The 23,474-nt window shown below is 41.4% G+C and overlaps 1 protein-coding gene and 1 long non-coding RNA gene across 9 annotated transcripts in view; one reads left to right on the top strand and one right to left on the bottom strand.

The window, feature by feature from the left end:
- LOC149442060 (uncharacterized) overlaps positions 1–22,379 on the top strand; it is a 41,427-nt gene extending 19,048 nt beyond the window's left edge. Inside the window, exons 2-3 of the long non-coding RNA XR_016307245.1 lie at positions 21,970–22,068; positions 22,177–22,379. This is a non-coding gene — a long non-coding RNA (uncharacterized LOC149442060). The remainder of the gene's footprint in view (positions 1–21,969; positions 22,069–22,176) is intronic.
- Positions 1–23,474, bottom strand: part of DAB1 (DAB adaptor protein 1) — a 1,130,661-nt gene that overhangs the window by 269,946 nt on the left and 837,241 nt on the right. The window lies entirely within an intron of this gene.

The following is a 23,474-nucleotide window of genomic DNA, read 5'->3' as shown; positions in this document are numbered from 1 at the left end:
ATGGAGATCATATCCCCCCTTATGTATTATACATGGAGATCATATCCCCCTTATGTATTATACATGGTGATCATATCCCCCCCTTATGTATTATACATGAAGATCATATCCCCCCTTATGTATTATACATGGTGATCATATCCCCCCCTTATGTATTATACATGAAGATCATATCCCCCCTTATGTATTATACATGGTGATCATATCCCCCCTTTATGTATTATACATGGTGATCATATCCCCCCTTATGTATTATACATGGTGATCATATCCCCTCCCTTATGTATTATACATGGAGATCATATCCCCCCTTATGTATTATACATGGAGATCATATCCCCCCTTATGTATTATACATGGTGATCATATCCCCCCTTATGTATTATACATGGTGATCATATCCCCCCTTATGTATTATACATGGTGATCATATCCCCCTTATGTATTATACATGGTGATCATATCCCCCCCTTATGTATTATACATGGAGATCATATCCCCCCTTATGTATTATACATGGAGATCATATCCCCCCTTATGTGTTATACATGGAGATCATATCCCCCCTTATGTATTATACATAGAGATCATATCCCCCTTATGTATTATACATGGAGATCATATCCCCCTTATGTATTATACATGGACATCATATCCCCCCTTATGTATTATACATGGAGATCATATCCCCCTTATGTATTATACATGGAGATCATATCCTCCCCTTATGTATTATACATGGAGATCATATCCCCCTTATGTATTATACATGGAGATCATATCCCCCTTAAGATATTACACATGGAGATCATATCCCCTCCTTATGTATTGTACATGGAGATCATATCCCCCCTTATGTATTATACATGGAGATCATATCCCCACTTATGGATTATACATGGAGATCATATCCCCCCCTTATGTATTATACATGGAGATCATATCCCCCCCTTATGTATTATACATGGAGATCATATCCCCCCCTTATGTATTATACATGGAGATCATATCCCCCCTTATGTATTATACATGGAGATCATATCCCCCTTATGTATTATACATGGTGATAATATCCCCCCTTATGTATTATACATGGTGATCATATCCCTCCTTATGTATTATACATGGAGATCATACCCCCCCCTATGTATTATACATGGAGATCATATCCCCCCCATATGTATTATACATGGAGATCATATCCCCCCTTATGTATTATACATGGAGATCAAATCCCCCTTATGTATTATACATGGAGATCATATCCCCCCTTATGTATTATACATGGAGATCATATCCCCCCCTTATGTATTATACATGGAGATCATATCCCCCCTTATGTATTATACATGGAGATCATATCCCCCCTTATGTATTATACATGGAGATCATATCCCCCCTTATGTATTATACATGGAGATCATATCCCCCCTTATGTATTATACATGGAGATCATATCCCCCCTTATGTATTATACATGGAGATCATATCCCCCCTTATGTATTATACATGGAGATCATATCCCCCTTATGTATTATACATGGAGATCATACCCCCCCTTATGTATTATACATGGAGATCCCCATACTATACATACAAGCTATGTTTTGGATACATTAGCACACATCGATAAGATTCGTTATACTGAGCTGGTTAGGGTCACATACACTGTATTCTGAGACATGTAGAAATAATCAAGTTTTTTCCCCTTTAAATTCAGACAAATATGATTCACCATATCCCACCCTACATACCAGCCTGGGAATTCTCAAAGTAGGTTACAGCACCATATCTGAGCATGTTCGCTCATAACACAGCTCGAGGACATACAGCGGCAGATGTGCTTCCACCGGTTTAAGCACTGAAAGAACATTTGTATTGTCTGTGTGTTGCAGCAGACAAGCAGGATCTCTGATCACCAGTATGATGTCTATTTCCATCCCCGTGTTCCTGGTCGCTGTGGGCCTATGAGACAGCAATACCCCCATTGTGGGATCACCTGTTCTCCTTATTCTGGCTCAGACGTGTGCATTTAAGTTTTTGAATACGTTTTAGCGTATTCAAACTCCAAATCTGCAGTATTTTTCAGCACTACATAGTTACATAGTTAGTCTGGCTGAAAAAAGACAAAAGTCCATCCAGTTCAAAAAAAAAAAAAGTTATAATCCTACACCCACAGTTGATCCAGAGGAAGGCAAAAAAAAACCCAGCAAAGCACGATCCAATTTGCTCCTGCAGGGAAAAAAATTCCTTCCTGATCCCCCGAGAGGCAATCGGATATTCCCTGGATCAACTTCACCTATAAATGTTATATCCAGTTATATTCTGCGTATCCAAGAAAGAATCCAAGACTTTCCTACAGCAATCCACTGAGCTGGCCACAACCAACTCTTGAGGGAGTCTATTCCACATTTTCACAGCTCTCACTGTGAAGAAACCTTTCCGTGTTTGGAGATTACATTTCTTTTCCTCCAGACGTAAAGAGCGCCCCCTTGTCCTCTGTGATGACCTCAGGGTGAATAACTACACTGAGTTCACTATATGAACCCCCCCTTATGTATTATACATGGAGATCATATCCCTCCTTATGTATTATACATAGAGATCATACCCCCCTTATGTATTATACATGGAGATCATATCCCCCCTTATGTATTATACATGGAGATCATATCCCCCCTTATGTATTATACATGGAGATCATATCCCCACTTATGTATTATACATGGAGATCATATCCCCCTCTTATGTATTATACATGGAGATCATATCCCCCTTATGTATTATACATGGAGATCATATCCCCCCTTATGTATTATACATGGTGATCATATCCCCCTTATGTATTATACATGGAGATCATATCCCCCCTTATGTATTATACATGGAGATCATATCCCCCCTTATGTATTATACATGGAGATCATATCCCCCCTTATGTATTATACATGGAGATCATATCCCCCCTTATGTATTATATATGGAGATCATATCCCCCCTTATGTATTATATATGGAGATCATATCCCCCCTTATGTATTATACATGGAGATCATATCCCCCCCCTTATGTATTATACATGGAGATCATATCCCCCTTATGTATTATACATGGAGATCATATCCCCCTTATGTATTATACATGGAGATCATATCCCCCCTTATGTATTATACATGGAGATCGTATCCCCCCTTATGTATTATACATGGAGATCATATCCCCCCTTATGTATTATACATGGAGATCGTATCCCCCCTTATGTATTATACATGGAGATCATATCCCCCCTTATGTATTATACATGGAGATCATATCCCCCCCTTATGTATTATACATGGTGATCATATCCCCCCCTTATGTATTATACATGGAGATCATATCCCCCTTATGTATTATACATGGAGATCATATCCCCCCCCTTATGTATTATACATGGAGATCATATCCCCCTTATGTATTATACATGGAGATCATATCCCCCCTTATGTATTATACATGGAGATCATATCCCCCCCTTATGTATTATACATGGAGATCATATCCCCCCTTATGTATTATGTATGGTGATCATATCCCCCCCTTATGTATTATACATGGAGATCATACCCCCCCTTATGTATTATACATGGAGATCATATCCCCCCCCCTTATGTATTATACATGGAGATCATACCCCCCCCTTATGTATTATACATGGAGATCATATCCCCCCCTTATGTATTATACATGGAGATCATATCCCCCCTTATGTATTATACATGGAGATCATACCCCCCTTATGTATTATACATGGAGATCATATCCCCCCCTTATGTATTATACATGGAGATCATATCCCCCTTATGTATTATACATGGAGATCATATCCCCCCTTATGTATTATACATGGAGATCATATCCCCCCTTATGTATTATACATGGAGATCATATCCCCCCTTATGTATTATACATGGAGATCATATCCTCCCTTATGTATTATACATGGAGATCATATCCCCCCTTATGTATTATACATGGAGATCATATCCCCCCTTATGTATTATACATGGAGATCATATCCCCCCTTATGTATTATACATGGAGATCATATCCCCCCTTATGTATTATACATGGAGATCATATCCTCCCCTTATGTATTATACATAGAGATCATATCCCCCCTTATGTATTATACATGGAGATCATATCCTCCCCTTATGTATTATACATAGAGATCATATCCCCCCTTATGTATTATACATGGAGATCATATCCTCCCCTTATGTATTATACATGGAGATCATATCCCCCTTATGTATTATACATGGAGATCATACCCCCCCTTATGTATTATACATGGAGATCCCCATACTATACATACAAGCTATGTTTTGGATACATTAGCACACATCGATAAGATTCGTTATACTGAGCTGGTTAGGGTCACATACACTGTATTCTGAGACATGTAGAAATAATCAAGTTTTTTCCCCTTTAAATTCAGACAAATATGATTCACCATATCCCACCCTACATACCAGCCTGGGAATTCTCAAAGTAGGTTACAGCACCATATCTGAGCATGTTCGCTCATAACACAGCTCGAGGACATACAGCGGCAGATGTGCTTCCACCGGTTTAAGCACTGAAAGAACATTTGTATTGTCTGTGTGTTGCAGCAGACAAGCAGGATCTCTGATCACCAGTATGATGTCTATTTCCATCCCCGTGTTCCTGGTCGCTGTGGGCCTATGAGACAGCAATACCCCCATTGTGGGATCACCTGTTCTCCTTATTCTGGCTCAGACGTGTGCATTTAAGTTTTTCAATACGTTTTAGCGTATTCAAACTCCAAATCTGCAGTATTTTTCAGCACTACATAGTTACATAGTTAGTCTGGCTGAAAAAAGACAAAAGTCCATCCAGTTCAAAAAAAAAAAAAAGTTATAATCCTACACCCACAGTTGATCCAGAGGAAGGCAAAAAAAACCCCCAGCAAAGCACGATCCAATTTGCTCCTGCAGGGAAAAAATTCCTTCCTGATCCCCCGAGAGGCAATTGGATATTCCCTGGATCAACGTCACCTATAAATGTTATATCCAGTTATATTCTGCGTATCCAAGAAAGAATCCAGGACTTTCCTACAGCAATCCACTGAGCTGGCCACAACCAACTCTTGAGGGAGTCTATTCCACATTTTCACAGCTCTCACTGTGAAGAAACCTTTCCGTGTTTGGAGATTACATTTCTTTTCCTCCAGACGTAAAGAGCGCCCCCTTGTCCTCTGTGATGACCTCAAGGGGAATAACTACACCGAGTTCACTATATGAACCCCCCCTTATGTATTATACATGGAGATCATATCCCCCCTTATGTATTATACATGAAGATCATATCCCCCCTTATGTATTATACATGGAGATCATATCCCCCCCTTATGTATTATACATGGAGATCATATCCCCCCTTATGTATTATACATGGAGTTCATATCCCCCCTTATGTATTATACATGGAGATCATATCCCCCTCTTATGTATTATACATGGAGATCATATCCCCCTTATGTATTATACATGGAGATCATATCCCCCCTTATGTATTATACATGGTGATCATATCCCCCCTTATGTATTATACATGGAGATCATATCCCCCCTTATGTATTATACATGGAGATCATATCCCCCCTTATGTATTATACATGGAGATCATATCCCCCCTTATGTATTATACATGGAGATCATATCCCCCCTTATGTATTATACATGGCGATCATATCCCCCCTTATGTATTATACATGGAGAACATATCCCCCCCCCCCCTATGTATTATACATGGAGATCATACCCCCCCTTATGTATTATACATTGGGATCATATCCCCTCCTTATGTATTATACACGGAGATCATATCCCCCCTTATGTATTATGCATGGAGATCATACCCCCCTTATGTATTATACATGGAGATCATATCCCCCCCTTATGTATTATACATGGAGATCATACCCCCCCCCTTATGTATTATACATGGAGATCATACCCCCCCTTATGTATTATACATGGAGATCATATCCCCCCCTTATGTATTATACATGGAGATCATATCCCCCCTTATGTATTATACATGGAGATCATATCCCCCCTTATGTATTATACATGGAGATCATATCCCCCCTTATGTATTATACATGGTGATCATATCCCCCCCTTATGTATTATACATGGTGATCATATCCCCCCCTTATGTATTATACATGGAGATCATATCCCCCCTTATGTATTATACATGGAGATCATATCCCCCCTTATGTATTATACATGGAGATCATATCCCCCCTTATGTATTATACATGGAGATCATATCCCCCCTTATGTATTATACATGGAGATCATATCCCCCCTTATGTATTATACATGGAGATCATATCCCCCCTTATGTATTATACATGGAGATCATATCCCTCCTTATGTATTATACATGGAGATCATATCCCCCCTTATGTATTATACATGGAGATCATATCCCCCCTTATGTATTATACATGGTGATCATATCCCCCCTTATGTATTATACATGGAGATCATATCCCCCCCCTTATGTATTATACATGGAGATCATATCGCCCTTATGTATTATACATGGTGATCATATCCCCCCCCTTATGTATTATACATGGTGATCATATCCCCCCTTATGTATTATACATGGTGATCATATCCCCCCCCTTATGTATTATACATGGTGATCATATCCCCCCTTATGTATTATACATGGAGATCATATCCCCCTTATGTATTATACATGGAGATCATATCCCCCCTTATGTATTATACATGGAGATCATATCCCTCTTATGTATTATACATGGAGATCATATCCCCCCTTATGTATTATACATGGTGATCATATCCCCCCTTATGTATTATACATGGAGATCACACCCCCCTTATGTATTATACATGGAGATCATATCCCCCTTATGTATTATACATGGTGATCATATCCCCCCTTATGTATTTTACATGGAGATCATATCCCCCCTTATGTATTATACATGGAGATCATATCCCCCCTTATGTATTATACATAGAGATCATATCCCCCTTATGTATTATACATGGAGATCATATCCCCCCTTATGTATTATACATAGAGATCATATCCCCCTTATGTATTATACATGGAGATCATATCCCCCCTTTATGTATTATACATAGAGATCATATCCCCCCTTATGTATTATACATGGAGATCATATCCCCCCTTATGTATTATACATGGTGATCATATCCCCCCTTATGTATTATACATGGAGATCATATCCCCCCTTATGTATTATACATGGAGATCATATCCCCCCTTATGTATTATACATGGAGATCATATCCCCCCTTATGTATTATACATGGAGATCATATCCCCCCTTATGTATTATACATGGAGATTATATCCCCCCTTATGTATTATACATGAAGATCATATACCCCTTATGTATTATACATGGTGATCATATCCCCCCCTTATGTATTATACATGGAGATCATATCCCCCCCTTATGTATTATACATGGAGATCATATCCCCCCTTATGTATAATAAATGGAGATCATATCCCCCCTTATGTATAATAAATGGAGATCATACTCTTAACCTCCTCTTCTCAAGAGAGAATACATTCATTGCTGGACTTCCTTTCTATTCCTGCACTGGGGGAAAAGGAGAACTTAAAACTTCCATCGCTTTTAGCGACAATGGTAACCTAGAGAGAGAGCATGAATCTCCCCTGCAGGGACAATGGACAGCAAAAAAAAAAAATTGTAATGGAGTTGATAATCCTTCACTACTTGGTTTTAGATACATTTTAAAAGATTGTGAAACCGTTCAGCAAAGCATTCGATGCGCCCATCATTGCCTCAAAGAATGTTTTGGTTAACTGTAATACATTTTCCATCAATTGCCATGTATAGAACTCTAATAGGAGTCATGAAAGTCCCAATCACTGCACTCCAAAGAAAGTTGATGGTCATATAAGTAAAAGCAGTCTCAGCCTAGCTTCACCCAGGCCACGCCTCCAGACTGCTTCTACAAACATTGGTGAAAGAATGGGTCGCTCTCAGGAGCTCAGTGACTCCAAGCGTGGTCCCGTGATAGGTGGCCACCTGGGCAATAAGTCCATCCGTGACATTTCCTGGCTACTAAATATTCCACGCTCAACTGTTAGTGGGATTATAACAAAGTGGAAGCAACTGGGAACAACAGCAACTCAGCCACCAAGTGGTAGGCCACGTCACATGACAGGGCGGGGTCAGAGCATGCTGAAGCACACAGTGCGCAGAAGTCACCAACTGTCTGCAGAGTCAATAGCTAAAGACATCCAAACTTGGTGTGGCCTTCAGATGAGCCCAACAACAGTGTGTAGAGAGCTTCATGGAATGGGTTTCCATGGCCGAGCAGCTGCATCCAAGCCTTACATCACCAAGTGCAATGGAAAGCGTCAGATGTCATGGTGTAAAGCACGCAGCCACTGGACTCTAGAGCAGTGGAGGCGTGTTCTCTGGAGTGACCAATCACGCTTCTCTGTCTGGCAATCTGATGGATGTGTCTGCATTTGGCGGTGGTCAGGAGAACGGTACTTGTCTGACTGCATTGTGCCAAGTGTAAAGTTTGGTGGGGGGGGGGGATTATGGTGTGGGGTTGTTTTTCAGGGGTTGGGCTTGGCCCCCCAGTTCCAGTGAAGGGAACTCTTAAGGCATCAGCATACCAAGACATTTTGGACAATTTCATTCTCCCAACTTTGTGGGAAGAGTTTGGGGATGGCCCCTTCCTGTTCCAACATGACTGCCCACCAGTGCACAAAGCAAGGTCCATAAAGACATGGAGGAGCCAGTTTGGGGTGGAGGAACTTGACTGTCCTGCACAGAGTCCTGACCTCAACCCCATAGAACACCTTTGGGATGAATTAGAGCAGAGACTGCGAGCCAGGCCTCCTCCCCCGACATCAGTGCCTGACCTGACAAATGTGCTTCTGGAAGAATGGTCCAACCTTCCCATAGACACCCTCCTAAACCTTGTGGGCGGCCTTCCCAGAAGAGTTGAAGCTGTTATAGCTGCAAAGGGCGGGGCCAACTCAATACTGAACCCTACGGACTAAGACTGGGAGGCCATTAAAGGTCATGTGCGTGGAAAGGGCGGGGCCAACTCAATACTGAACCCTACGGACTAAGACTGGGGGGCCATTAAAGGTCATGTGCGTCGAAAGGGCGGGGCCAACTCAATATTGAACCCTACGGACTAAGACTGGGGGGCCATTAAAGGTCATGTGCGTGGAAAGGGCGGGGCCAACTCAATATTGAACCCTACGGACTAAGACTGGGGGGCCATTAAAGGTCATGTGTGTGGAAAGGGCGGGGCCAACTCAATATTGAACCCTACGGACTAAGACTGGGGGGCCATTAAAGGTCATGTGCGTGGAAAGGCCGGCCGACCAATACTTTTGGCAATATAGTGTATGTACATCTGTAAGCAGTGAGCGCTGCAACATTTTTCTGCCTGTTGGCGTTCAGCACTTTTTATACCCCTCCCCCCCCCCATCTCTGATGCTCGCCTACAACAAAGTGCGGGAGATAGGCAGTCAGCAGTTTGGGGGAATGTAGGGCAGCAATATTTTACCTGTCAGAGCTCTGATTCCGGCATTTGTTCATCTCTCATGGAACAGGGAAGATGTCAGAAAACAATGTCAGCGCTACGAGCTGATCTACAACTAATCAACACATCCGCAGACACAGACTAATGTGCCGCCGGGGGAGACAGCCAAAGTTTTTTTGGCAAGGGATGCGTACATCGCAATCCTACGTCCGAAGACAGAGTATAATGCAGGCCGAGGAGGCGAGGGAGGGAGGGGGCCCCCACCACAGCACAGGAAGGTACAATACGTCTCCATTCTGATTAAAGAGGACCTGTCACTAACCCTACAAGACATGCCTGACACATCTGAATATACAGCGAGGGCTCATTTACACACAAAGCACGAATTGCCGTACCTCTGAAAAGCGATCTGTAGTTGGATCACTTTTCAGAGGTGTTTTACAAGTTGCCTCCTTGCTGCCTGTTTGAACCCTGCAAATGTCGCACCACCGTGCGGTTGCATCATGGCCTCATTCGCTTGAATGGGTTGCATTCTGCAGGCGGTAGTCCCCGCCGTGCTTCTCCCCAAACGTGAAATGGAGAATGCAGACATCATCAACATTTACTGTCTTTAACCACTTGCCTACCAGGCACTTATACCCCCTTCCTTACCAGGCCAATTTTCAGCTTTCAGCGCTGCCGCACTTTGATTGACAATTGCGCGGTCATGCAACATTGTACCCATATGAAATTTTGATCATTTTTTTCTCACAAATAGAGCTTTCTTTTGGTGGTATTTAATCGCCACTGGGCACTTTACTTTTTGCGCTATAAATTAAAAAAAGTGCAAAAAATTTGAAAAAAAAAAAAAAGTTTATTTGTTTCTTTTATAAAATTTTTCAAACAGGTATTTTTTCTCCTTCACTGATTTGCGTTGATGAGGCGGCACTGATGGGCACTGATAGGCGGCACTGATGGGCACTGATAGGCAGCACTAAAGGGCACTGATAGGCAGTACTAATGAGGTGGCACGGATAGGCGGCACTGATAGACAGCACTAATTAGGGGTCACGGATAGGCGGCACTGATATGCAGCACTGATAGGCGGCACTGATAGGTGACACTGATGATGGGTACTGATAGACGGCACTGACTGACATCACTTCTGGGCACTGACTGGCGGCACTGACTGGCACAACCCCTGGGCACTGACTGGTGGCACTGACTGGCAGCACTGGTGGGTGGCACTGGTGGGTGGCACTGGTGGACAGCACTGGTGGGTGGGCACAGGTGGGTGGCACTGGTGGGCACAGGTGGGTGGCGCTGGTGGGCACAGGTGGGTGGGCACAGGTGGGTGGCACTGCTGGGCACATGTAGGTGGCACTGCTGGGCACATGTAGGTGGCACTGCAGAGTGGCACAGGTGGGGGCACTGCTGGGCACAGGTGGGGGCACTGCTGGGCACAGGTGGGGGCACTGCTGGGAATGGGTGGGCGGGGCTAGTGGGCGCACAGCTGATCGGAACTTGCGGGGGTCACTGCTGGGCACCGATCATCAGGGCACTGATCATCAGTGCCCTGATGATCGGTGCCGATCCCCGCTCTGACAACTGCCGGTTCTCGGCAGTACTTTCCTCACGATCTGACAGCGTGAGGAAAGTGCAGCCGAGAACCGGCACTTGCATTTTCCTGTGATCAGCGTGTCATTGGACACCGCTGATCACGTGGTAAAAGGCCGGTGGGATCGGCCTTTCACCACATCTCGTGATCAGCTGTGTCCGCAGGAGAGCGCGTTCTGGGAGGACGTCATATGACGTCCACTCAGAACTGGCCGGCCGCGGTGAAGCCGTCATTCGGCTATGCGCGGTCGGCAAGTGGTTAAAAGCGATTTTTATCTGGTTTGGGCTCTAAGGCTCCATTCGCATCTGTGCGTTTTATGTGCGTTACATTCTAGGTTAACATCTATGCAGATTGCGGTCGTTGCATTTTGAATTTTTGTTAACACCTAATTTTGACGCGTTTATTTTGTGCATTTTTTAATGTATTTTGCATTTTGCGTGACTTTTGCTGGTTGTCAAGGAGCGGGCGGCCACCAGCGTCCTTAACAACCAACAAACAACATAGGGGATGATTTACTAAAGGCAATTAGACTGTGCACTTTGCAGGTGCAGTTGTTGCAGAACGTATGCAGGCCATAGACGGTTCGTTTATTAGCCGATTTTCCATCCGAAAAATGAAACATCATTCGTTCTGTAAACCGATATTGCCACCAATGATTGCGAAAATCGGTTGTTTTTCATGAAGTTTCCAGCACCACCGATAAACAAAATGAGGAGGAACCACGAAAACAAGCCGATGCCATTGCCCTACAAACAGTGCGAAAATCAGCCGATTATTCTTTTGGATGAAAAATCGGCCAATAAACTAACCATCTATGGCCTGAATTAGTAAATGAGCAGAAGCTCTGCTGACTTCCATCATCCAATCATCTGGAAGCAAAAATGCTGTTTTTTTTTATTTTCCTTGCACACAATTGGGTATTCTTGGAAAAGGGAAGTTTTTCCTCATTTACTAAGTTCTGGAGCAACTGCACTTGCAAAGTACACAGTCAATTTGCCTTTAGTAAATCAACCCCCGTAATTGTTAAGGAGCGGGCGGCCGCCACATCCTTGACAACCGATGAGTCATCAGCTGTCAGAGGGGTTTCAACAGCTGAATATAAACAAATCTAATGCCGGCAATTAAAAAAAAAAAATCTGGCAAAAAACAGCATGGGGTCCCCCCCCCAAAAAAAAAAATTACACCACACTGGAAGGGCTTGGTAAGGATTGGGGAGGGCCCCATGCTGCTTTTTGGCAGATTTTTTTTTAATTGTTGACATTAGGTTTGTTTATATTCAGCTAATGATTCATCGGTTGTTAAGGACACAGCAGCCGCCCGCTCCTTAACAACCAGCTTAACCTCTTAAGGACTGCCCTACAGCAGATATACTGCTACAGGGCGGCACCTTCTGCGCAGGATCACGTATATATACGTCATTCTGCATTTTTGGGTAGGGGCACACGTGAGCTGTGTGCGCGCACCCTACCCGTGCCACCATTTGCAGCAGAGGATGTCAATCAGTCCTGGCCGGTAATTACCCACCAGCACCCGGTGATTACCAAGCATCTCCGACGGGGAGGAAGATTGTTTTGTTTGAAAACAATCTACCTCCTTGTCAGCTCGCGCACACTGTACAGCACAGCCATCCCGATCAGTGTGCTTACAGTGAAGCACACCCCCCACCCCCTAGTAAAACACTCCCTGCACACAGTTAGCCCTTTGATCGCCCCTCAATCTGGGGTGATCAAAGGGTGCTGTGTGCTGTTTTACTAGGGAGACATGCTGTGCAGAGAGATAGAAAGCAGCATGTCCTTGCTGACAGCAGAGAAACCGGTGTTGTTTACATACAGGTCTCTCCCCTGTCAGATTTGCCAACAATCACCGAGTGCCGGCCAGGAATCTCCAGCTGGGACCCAATGAATGAGATCCCCAGCTGCCAATAGTGGCATGGGTAGAGCGGTGCGTGCACGTGCACCCCCTACCCAGAAATTTAAATCACATATATATGTGATTTTGCACAGTCGTGCCACCCTGTAGCAGTACTTCTGCTATAGGGCAGATGGGGAAACTAGCATGCGCAGGCTTCTTAACAATCAGCCACCGGCAGGCGCCCACTCCTTCACAACCACCAAAACAAATCCTGGGTGCGTTTTTGATGCATTTTTGGTGTGTTTCCCATCAATTTTTTTTAAAGTGCACCAGAGATGCAGCATGCAGGACTTTTCAAACCAAAGCACAAATGCAGCGAAGTGTGGTGCAACGTCACATAGGGAAATATTTTGGGTGCAATTTTGTCAGTCTGGAAAGGTGCGTTCCGGCGTGGCAAAATCATATCAGTGGGAAAGGGGTCTTTTTTGTATTTTTTTTAAATATAAATATATATATATATATAGATAGATTTTTTTTATTATTAATATTTTTTTTAATTAAGTGATCTTGCATGGCATCTCACATATATATTCTTACTATTATAGCCAAATTTACCTCCCTAACTCCTCCCACAGTTTTTACACTACATAGACAGTAATATACAGAAACGTGCGGATTGTTCCCGATTGGTGTGCTATTTCTTTGTGGAACGTTTCGCCGAATGGTTCACGAAATATCGGCGTTTTTGTGGTGAAATTGGTCCCATAGGAATGAATGACAGAATGTTCACAACTAGAGTGGGAGCTGACAAAAGCTAGAGTGTGAGCAGAAAAATCAGGACATGATTTCTAAACTGCCACCACTCCCTCATTTTCAAGCCCACCGACACAAATCTTATATCAAAACGTTCAGCTATCCCTGCTGCCACTAAATATGTCCACGGCTAAGCCATTGTCCTGATAGTTTTCACAAGATGACCATTTGTTTGCAACTCACGCCGCCCATGGACATTCATTGAAACTCCACTCTAGCCACCTCAAATTTGAAGGGCAATTTCTAAACTGCGACTGTGCCTTCATTTTTAATATTTCACATACTATGCATCAAAATGTAGGTCTGGGTCTTGTGATTCTCACAATATAAAGCTCTTCGGTGTAGGATTTATAATTTTTAAACTACAACCGTTTGAAGATGGCAACTGCCAGTGAAGGGAGCAAGTTGGAACAGTTTGTTTTTAACCGCTCTTCTCTGCCCTTGCTGTAGAGTGAGTTGCCATAGGAACCCAGATGTGTGAGCAGGCAGCAGAGTGACAAAAGCTACTCCGCCCAGTTACTCCGCCCACTCCAGTGTAGACTACTGGTGGAGGCAAGAACACTTCACACAATTTCCCCAGAAATTGTAGTTTTTCTAGTTATTATTTATTTTTCTTTTTTTTCTTTTTGTTTGTTTGTTTATTAAACATTTTATTAAGGAAAAAGGAGTAGTACACAATATTGTAACGGAACACTTAACATCCAAAAGTACATGGATATTCAAAGGAAAAACATACATGAAACATGTAGCAAGACCATTGGTAAAACATTGCACGTTCCCAGGGGCGGACTGACAACTCATGGGGCCCCCGGGCAATAGGGGATCATGGGGCCCCTGTGTCCTTGCCCACACTCAAAAAAGCCTATGAAAAAGGTACCAGGGACGTCTCATGGGGCCCCCTATTGACCCCGGGCCCTCAGGCAGTGCCCGAGTTTCCAAATGGTCAGTCCGCCCCTGCACGTGTCTATATCCAAATCAGACCACATCAAAAACACATCAATTGTTAAATATCGTAAGTCTATTTTTTTATAATATTTATTATACTTTTTCTAGTAACTTAATTGCCACTTTATTTTGGTCATTTTATTACCATTTTATTATTTTTTTTATTTTATTTCATTCTTTATGTTTAATATTTTGTTATTTTTATTTTATTTTGAAATCGTTTCACGCCTCTTCCAGTTTCTGGCTTTTTATGTCCCTAGTTACTTCGTAATCTTTATCTTGACATACGGCAGGGATGGCTGGATTCTGTATTACTGTTTAGGCAATAAATGTAAGCTGCAACCTTTATATATACGACGTCTAATGTATATTATATATATACAGTATATATATATATATATATATATATATATATATATAGTTAGTATATATAAATCTATATATAGTTAGTACACCGTGTTCCAAATTATTAAGCAAATTATATTTTTCTCATTTCCCTCAATAATTGATGTAAATATCAGTCGGCATAATTCTCAGGTTACAACTATAAGAGTACAATTCACATTTTATTGAACAAACCTCCTAATGATAACAGGATTTTTGTTCCAAATTATTCCGCACAGGAAGTTTTAAAACACTTTATAGGTTGTAAATAGAGATGAGCGAATTATTCAAAAATTCGATTCGGCTGATTCGCCGAATTTGAGGAAGAAATTCGATTCGATGCGAATTTATTCGCTACGAATTTAACTTATAAAAAGGGTTTCTAGGCTTCAGAGAGCCTTTAAATTAGTGCAGAACACTGTACCTTTAATTTAAATGCCCTTGGAGATGAGGAAGGAGAAGGAGAAGGAGAAGGATGAGAAGAAGGAGAAGGATGAGAAGAAGGAGAAGGATGAGAAAAAGGAGAAGGAGAAGGAGAAGGATGAGAAGAAGGAGAAGGATGAGAAGAAGGAGAAGGAGAAGGATGAGAAGAAGGAGAAGGATGAGAAGAAGGAGAAGGATGAGAAGAAGGATGAGAAGAAGGAGAAGGATGAGAAGAAGGATGAGAAGAAGGAGAAGGATGAGAAGAAGAAGGATGAGAAGAAGGAGAAGGATGAGAAGAAGAAGAAGGATGAGAAGAAGAAGAAGGATGAGAAGAAGAAGAAGGATGAGAAGAAGGAGAAGGATGAGAAGAAGAAGGAGGATGAGAAGAAGAAGAAGGATGAGAAGAAGGAGAAGGATGAGAAGAAGAAGAAGGATGAGAAGAAGGAGAAGGATGAGAAGAAGAAGAAGGATGAGAAGAAGGAGAAGGATGAGAAGAAGGAGAAGGATGAGAAGAAGAAGAAGGATGAGAAGGAGAATTCCAAGCCGGCAAAAAGTGTATCTGCAGAGCTCCGCTATTTCTTAGCGGAGCTCTGCAGATACACTTAGCGGAGCTCTGCAGATACACTTTTTGCCGGCTTGGAATTCTTCTTATTTTCATCCTACTTCTTCTTCTTCTTCATCCTCATCCTCATCCTCAGAAGAAGAAGAAGAGGATGAGGATGAGGATGAAGAAGAAGAAGAAGAAGAAGAAGTAGGATGAAAATAAGAAGAATTCCAAGCCGGCAAAAAGTGTATCTGCAGAGCTCCTCTATTCTGCAGATACACTTAGAGGAGCTCTGCAGATACACTTTTTGCCGGCTTGGAATTCTTCTTATTTTCATCCTACTTCTTCTTCTTCTTCATCCTCATCCTCTTCTTCTTCTTCCGAGGATGAGGATGAGGATGAAGAAGAAGAAGAAGAAGTAGGATGAAAATAAGAAGAATTCCAAGCTGGCAAAAAGTGTATCTGCAGAGCTCCGCTAAGTGTATCTGCAGAGCTCCGCTAAGTGTATCTGCAGAGCTCCGCTAAGAAATAGCGGAGCTCTGCAGATACACTTTTTGCCGGCTTGGAATTCTTCTTATTTTCATCCTACTTCTTCTTCTTCTTCTTCTTCTTCATCCTCATCCTCAGAAGAAGAAGAAGAGGATGAGGATGAAGAAGAAGAAGAAGAAGTAGGATGAAAAGAAGAATGAAAAGAAGAAGAAGAATGAAAAGAAGAATGAGAAGAATGAAAAGATTCTTCTTCTTTTCATTCTTCTTTTCATTCTTCTTCTTCTTTTCATTCTTCTTTTCATTCTTCTTCTTCTTTTCATTCTTCTTTTCATTCTTCTTTTCATTCTTCTCATTCTTCTTTTCATTCTTCTCATTCTTCTTCTCATTCTTCTTTTCATTCTTCTTCTCATTCTTCTTTTCATTCTTCTTCTTCTTTTCATTCTTCTCATTCTTCTTCTCATTCTTCTTTTCATTCTTCTTTTCATTCTTCTTCTCATTCTTCTTTTCATTCTTCTTCTTTTCATTCTTCTTTTCATTCATTCTTCTTCTTTTCATTCATTCTTCTTCTTCTTTTCATTCTTCTCATTCTTCTTCTCATTCTTCTTTTCATTCTTCTTCTCATTCTTCTTTTCATTCTTCTTTTCATTCTTCTTTTCATTCTTCTTCTCATTCTTCTTTTCATTCTTCTTTTCATTCTTCTCATTCTTCTTCTCATTCTTCTTTTCATTCTTCTTCTCATTCTTCTTTTCATTCTTCTTCTCATTCTTCTTTTCATTCTTCTTCTTCTCTTCATTCTTCTTTTCATTCTTCTCATTCTTCTTTTCATTCTTCTTTTCATTCTTCTTCTCATTCTTCTTTTCATGAAGAAGAAAAGAAGAATGAGAAGAATGAAAAGAAGAATGAAAAGAAGAAGAATGAAAAGAAGAATGAGAAGAAGAATGAAAAGAAGAATGAAAAGAAGAATGAGAAGAATGAAAAGAAGAATGAAAAGAAGAAGTATTCCAGTACAGCAAAAAGTGTCCCTGCAGAGAGCTCCGCTATTTCTGACAGTTCTCTGACAGTTCCTTCACATGTACAGCGGTTGAAACATTGTATCTATTTATTTCCGAATAAAAACATCTGTATCCTAAATGGAAACAAATAGATACAATGTTTCAACCGCTGTACATGTGAAGGAACTGTCAGAGAACTGTCAGAAATAGCGGAGCTCTCTGCAGGGACACTTTTGCCGGCTGATCGTAAAAAATCCGATTTGCGCACCCGAATTATGCAAATATTCGGATTCAACGCGAATCGAATTTTTCCTGAAATTCGAAACGAATTCCACTTCGCCTGGTTCGATTCGCTCATCTCTAGTTGTAAAGAACTGAAAATTGTCATTTGTTGTGTTTGCAGCAAATTTACTGAAATCGAAAGCTATTTCAATCAAACTTTTAACAACATTTTAACTTTGTAAACATTTGAAGCGTTCACGTTACATTGTAACATAGGAGCCCTTATCTGATAGCAGATCACAAGTCTTGCATCCATTGAACTTGGGAGTTTTTGGACAGTTTCTGTTTGAATTTGTTTGCAAGATGTCAGAATAGCCTCCCAGAGCTGCTGTTTGGATGTAAACTGCCTCCCACCCTCGTAGATCTTTTGCTTGAGGATGCTCCAAAGGTTCTCAATAGGATTGAGGTCAGGGGAGGATGGAGGCCACACCATGACTTTCTCTCCTTTTATCCCCATAGCAGCCATTGATGCAGAGGTATTCTTTGCAGCATGAGATGGTGCATTGTCATGCATGAAGATGATTTTATTACGGAAAGCATAGTTCTTCCTTCTGTATCAGGGAAGAAAGTGGTCAGTCATAAACTCCACATACTTTGCAGAGGTCATCTTTACACCTTCAGGGGCTCTAAAGGGGCCGACCAGCTCTGTTCCCATGATTCCAGCCCAAAACATGACTCCACCACCGCCTTGCTGACGTCGCAGCATGTTGGAACAGGGTGGTCGTCCACCAACCATCCACTACTCCATCCATCTGGACCATCCAGGGTTGCACGGCACTCATCAGTGAACAGGACTGTTTAAAAATTAGTCTCCATGTATTTTTCTGCCCAATGCAGCCGTTTCTGCTTGTGAGCATTGGTTAGTGGTGGCCGAATAGAAGGTTTATGCACAGTTGCAGGACTCTGGAGGACTCTACACCTTGATGTCCGTGGGACTCCAGAGGCACCAGCAGCTTCAAATATCTGTTTGCTGCCATGTAATGGGATTTTAGCAGCTGCTCTCTTGATCCGATGCATGGATCTGGCAGAAATCTTCCTCAATGTGCCTTTATCTGCACCAACCCGTCTGTGCTCTGAATCAGCCGCAAATCTCTTCATAGTGCGATGATCATGCTTACGTTTTCCTGAAATATCGAATGTTTTCATCCCTCGTCCAAGGCATCGAACTATTTCACTCTTTTCGGCAGCAGAGAGATCCTTATTCTTCCCCATATTGCTTGAAAATGGTGCTCTGCTTAATAATGTGGAACGCCCTCCTTTAGTAGTTTTCCCTTAAATTGGGCTCACCGGCCAATCTAATTATCACAGGTGTCCCAGATTGTTTTCAGTGATCAAAAGAGCCCTGACACACAATGCCATCCATGAGTTACACTGAAAAACAAAATATTTCATCTTTGTGACACTTAAATAGAATTTGCATAATAATTTGGAACACGGTGTATATATATATATATATATATATATATATATAAATATATATATAGTTAGTATATATATATATATATATATATATATATATATATACAGTATATATAGTTAGTATGTATGTGTATATATATATATATATATATATATTTTTTTTTTTTCCTTTCCTATAAGTAGAGTTTTGCTTTAAATAGGAATGCGCAGCCTCGCTGCTCTTTCATGCAATACGGCGCGCGTCACGCTGTGACCTTTATGTTGTTTCAGGCTTTCAGTGAACATGCGTCCTGTGATGTGTACAGAGATCCCCCGCTGATCCACTTCTTCTCTCCATTCCCATCATGCCCCTCTCCTCTGCTAGGATGCCCATTACGTGTGATCCCTGAGTGAGATCTCTGGTTAAACAAGGGAGGAACTTTCCTCCATTTTTTTTTTCCATCTCTTTTCTAGTGCTGGTGGCGTTACATAAAATGACCTCGCCGTGACTTTGCGCAAGTCCCATCATCCAGGAGCGTCCTGCGGTGGAGACTTATTGCAGAAGATCTGACGGGAATCCTGATTTTGGAGGAAGCTGTGCAGGTGCCTGAAACCTTCCAACCCAACCTTGAGGGCCCATTCATTCTCCTCTGTTCCTGTGCGCTGTATTATGTGCCACGCGTTAACATGTGCTGTGTTAACCTAGTTTTTTGCGTTTTACCTCCCCCCCTTCCTGACCAGCCATTTTGTGCGTTACGGCGCTGTGTTATTTTGACTGACAATTGTGCGGTCATGCAACGCTGCACCCAAATTAAATTTACGTCCTTTTTTTCCCCCACAAATAGAGCTCTCTTTTCGTGGTATTTGATTGCCTGTGCGTTTTTTATTTTTTGAACTATAAAAAAAATTAACAATTTTGAGAAAAAACAATAGTTTTGACTTTTTGCTAATAAACATGTCCAGTAAAAAAAATTTAAAAATCTAATTTCATTATAAATGAAATGTTTTCTGCTCCGTGTCTTTGCTAAAAAAAAATCCCAATACGTGTAAATTTATTGGTTTGCGTGAAAGTTATAGCATTTACAAATGGCGGTATAGATACTGGGATTTTTTAAATTTTTTACCAGTAATGGGGCGATCAGCGACTTATAGTGGGACTGCGGCGGGCATTCTAACACTGGGGGGAACGGACTTGGTGTCACTGACATCCCCAGCAACACCAATACAGTGATCAGTGCTAAAAAAAAGCACCGACACTGTACTAATGGCACTGGGCAGGAAGGGGTTAACATCTGGGGCAATCAAAGGGTTAACTGTGTGCAGGGAGTGTTTTACTAGGGGGCGGGGGGTGCTTCACTGTAAGCACACTGCTCTGGATGGCGAGCCCCCTACCCGGAAATGCAAAATCAGTTGGAGGAAGAAGAGCGCTCCAAAATTCCAGTAGGGAGGTGGAAGAAACTCATTGATGGTTACAGGAAGCCATTGATTGCAGTTATTTTTTACCAAGGGGTGTGCTGCCAAATATTAAAATGAGGGTGCCAATAATTTTGTCCAGTCCATTTTTGGGGTTTTGCGTGGAATGTGTCAGATTTGGCTTTTTGTTTCTCTACTGTTTTTGTGTCATACCAATATAAACAAAAAAAAGAAACATGAGAATGCCAAAGCATTTGTCTGACAGAAATGCAGGGGGGGGGGGGGACACAACTTTTCCGGCCATGACTGCCCATGTGGAAGAAAAGTATATTTGAAATACTACAATTGTGGGCGTATTCAATATATTTCAAAATATAAAAATATATTTCAATAAACATTACATATACTGCATGTTGAAATGCGTTTTTTATTTATTACAAAATATATTAAAAATATTTTTAAAAATATATATTTTTAAAATATGTTCTTCAGATTGTTTTTAACACATAAAAAAGAAATTTTAACATATATATTTACATATATTTGTAAATGCATTCCAAAAATGTAGATTTGTATTTTTAAAAATATATTTCAATAAACATTACATATACTGCATGTTGAAATGCATTTTTTATATATTACAAAATATATTAAAAATATTTTTATTTTTAAAAATGCAAATCTACATTTTTGGAATGCATTTACAAATATATGTAAATATATATGTTAAAATTTCTTTTTTATATGTTAAAAACAATCTGAAGAACATATTTTAAAAATATATATTTTTAAAAATATTTTTAATATATTTTGTAATATATAAAAAACGCATTTCAACATGCAGTATATATAATATTTATTGAAATATATTTTAAAAAATATTGAATATGGCCAAAATTGTAGTATTTCAAATATATGTTAATATATTTGGGAAGAATATTTTAAAAATATATTTCAAAGATATTTTTCTTCCGTATGGGTGTATCTCTATGTCTTTGATAGAGGTCTGTCTCTCACTGAGTCGGCCTCCCTGGATGGAGGAATGGCAGTTACCAACGGTCACTTATACAGTCAATGCACATTGAGGAACCAAAGCGCGTATATCCATATCTCTCATCATGGTGGGGGTGGAGGACTCACCAGTACTATATCTATGAACCAACCAAAAAAAAATAAAAATGATAATTTTTTTGTTATATTTGCTTGGTAGGAATGGCAGCTGCCATAAAATCAGAAAAAAGTTGCTTCCCAGTAAAGAAGTGAAACTGAACCAGAGGGGAGCACAGGAAAGGAATTTCTGGCTATGAAGGTAGTATGAGACCTCTGGTGGTATCTACTTTGGTGGGGGGGGGGGGGGGGGGGGCATTAATAATTACAGAACCCGGGTTCATTTTTCTTACTTTCTTTTTTTATTCAGCAGAAAACACGGAAAGAAGTTGTGAATGTTCTCCGACCGTCTCCACTCATCACCTGGAGCTGAATCCCACCAGCGGGTCCCATTAAACGGAGCTGAAGCTCCAGGAGGGCCATTAGGATTGTTATATGATGGCAATGAAGGGGAAATGTACATATTTCTCCGGCTGAGATGAACCACTCGGCGTTCTAATAGAGGTTTTCCAACAAGAATCTCTATTAAGGTTTTTTTTAATTAAAATAAATTAAATATTGAATGTAACGAATAGAAAGAATTACATGCCGGTGAGGTATTAAAGTGGACCTAACATTAAATATATTTAGAATAGAATGCACATAAAAATCATAGGGGACAAATGAATATCAAGATATATAGAATAGAATGCACAGAAAAATCATATAGAACAGTGGAATCCCCAAAGTACTAAATCTAGGGTGTAACCTAAGTGCACCATAAATAGAGGACAAATGAATATCAAGATATATAGAATAGAACAGGGGCGGACTGACAACTCATGGGGCCCCCTGGCAATAGGGGATCATGGGGCCCCTGTGTCCTTGCCCAAACTCAAAAAAGCCTATGAAAAAGGTACCAGGGGCATCTCATGGGGCCCCCTACTGATCCCAGGCCCTCGGGCGGTGCCCAAGTTTCCAAATGGTCAGTCCGCCCCTGTACATGATATAGAGATAAGCACTGGTCTGCTTCTGTAGATTCACGCCTGACATTCGCCCAGCCACCCACAACCCACATGTTTCACCTGTTTCATGTTAAACCTCAGACATGAAATATGAACAAAGCACATCCCTCTATAGTGTGTATTTGCTCAATCCAGAGCACTAAGTGTAATTTCTGTCGGCTGCCTCCAGGGGTGGACTGACAACTCATGGGGCCCCCGGGCAATACGGAATCATGGGGCCCCTGTGTCCTCGCTCACACCCAAGAAAGCCAATGAAAGGTACCAGGGGCATCTCATGGGGCCCTGAGCCCAGGCCCTCAGGCAGTGCCCGAGTGCTTGAATGGTCAGTCTGCCCCTGGCTGCCTCCTTCCTCTGCTATCAGCATGAATGGCTTCTGGAAAGTTTTCCTGACACCAAGAGAAAAATGGTGACAGGGTAGGGAGAGACCTCCAGCACACAGCCTGTGATTGACAGATTCAGCTCTGTTCAAGTGTGTGTGTGTGTAGCAAGGGTGGACTGACAACTCCTGGGGCCCCAGGGCAATAGGGGATAATGGGGCCCCTGTGTCCTTGCCCAAACTCAAACCACACCCAAAAAAGCCTATGAAAGGTACCAGGGGTACCTC

Source organism: Staurois parvus, unplaced genomic scaffold (assembly GCF_062004578.1).
Source record: "Staurois parvus isolate SC_StPar_1 unplaced genomic scaffold, SC_StPar_1.0 ptg000917l, whole genome shotgun sequence".
NCBI lineage: Eukaryota > Metazoa > Chordata > Amphibia > Anura > Ranidae > Staurois > Staurois parvus.
The sequence above is the reverse complement of the archived record's forward strand: the minus strand, read 5'-3'. Positions and strand labels throughout refer to the sequence as shown.